General features: G+C 47.6%; 1 pseudogene; it reads left to right on the top strand.

Annotated features, from left to right (window-relative positions):
• The first annotated feature begins 209 nt into the window (after positions 1-209).
• LOC115063367 lies at positions 210-309 on the top strand (annotated as a pseudogene).
• The last annotated feature ends 1,224 nt before the right edge of the window (positions 310-1,533 follow it).

Raw genomic sequence — 1,533 nt, 5'->3', positions numbered from 1 at the left:
AGAAGCATATTTATAGTACTAAGTACCAACACACAACAGAAATCCAGGTGTGATCTCATTCGAGCAACTCAACAGCATACCTAAAAGCTCTAGAACAAAAAGAAGAAATCACATCCAAGAGTAAGAGATGACAAAATCATCATACTCAGTGCCAAAATAAAAAAAATGGAAACAAACAGAACAAGACAAAGAAATAGTGAGGTTGATACTCTGTCACATGTGCATCAATAGCTAGCAGAGAGGAGAGAGGCTAATTCTACACTCACTTTTCTGACATATGGACATCTAAATGATTAGTATCCTAACATTCCCTGAAAAACAGTGAGGCTGAGATAACCACTAGTACTGTGCTGTGCAGGCCCTGGGTGGCAGCAAGTCAGAGACTAGAAGAACCCCACCTGGTAATGAGGGTCCCAGGCAGGAGTGAGCCTCAGACATATGACCTAGCACAGGACTAATGGGGCAGGCTAGGTGAGGAGTGAGCCTGAAACAACTTCCAATTGAGTGCCACACAAACCTGATGGGACAGAGCATGCCTAAGAGACCCTTCCTGGCACCATAATAAATTACTTAGGCATACACTCTTGTGACAACTCCTGAGAAGCCCACAGACACTCAGCAACGTTGGGCATTACCAAGAGGATCATATAAGTGGTGAAGAACTGGAAAAGAACAAGAAACAGAAGGATGTGGGCATAGTAAAGAAAGACACAACTGGAAACTCAAAGGTAGTGAGGAACAGCCTGATGTGAGGAGCTGGTGATGCCAACTGGGACCGTGGTGGGTTCCTGGCCTGTGCTGCCACTGTGGACCATCACTCTTCACCAGCGAGAGTCTGTTACCAAAAATTTCTGGGCAACTATGACCTGGGGGCATAGTAATGTGTAAGGACTGTGCAGAACTGACTTCATCCCTCACTTGGGCATCCTAGGACAGCTAGCCTGGTGCATTAGAGCAGGAGAGATGATGCCATTAGGGAGTTCAGGTGAATGAGCTCCTGAGGATAGGAACATAGAGGACCTAGTCCTACCACAGGTCTCCTTTGTGGTGGCATGGACAATGAAGAGATACCCTCTGCCTTCCCCCTCACTCACACTTCATAACACCTGTGGCAGTTGGAAGACCTGGTCATGAGAGAAAGAGCTGGCCTTGCCCCTCACATGTTTCAGTACTTGACAAAGTAGGCTCTGCCCCTCTGGTAAAGCTGTAGATGGATATGGGGAATGCAGGTGAGCTTGCCCTAAGAATGTCATTGTGGGAGAGCTGTCCCTGTCTTTTCTCTGCTATGTGGTGGCATTAGAAAAGGAAAGATTCCCTACTCTTCCTTTTGCCTTCACCAGCACCCACAGATGGGCAAGGTAAGCCAGACCAGATCATGAGAGAAGGAGAGCTGGGTCTGGAGTCATGACAGTTGGAGATCTGGCCAAGTCACACACTAGCTTCAATACTCAGAAGAGTGGGCCCTGCATGTCACCTGGGCAGCAGGGTACTGCATGAAGCGTGGTTCCTACAGGTCCAGAACTACAGGATCTT

This window comes from Mus pahari, unplaced genomic scaffold (genome assembly GCF_900095145.1).
Source record: "Mus pahari unplaced genomic scaffold, PAHARI_EIJ_v1.1 scaffold_7947_1, whole genome shotgun sequence".
Taxonomy (NCBI): Eukaryota; Metazoa; Chordata; class Mammalia; order Rodentia; family Muridae; genus Mus; species Mus pahari.
This window is presented reverse-complemented; position numbering and strand designations above follow the sequence as displayed.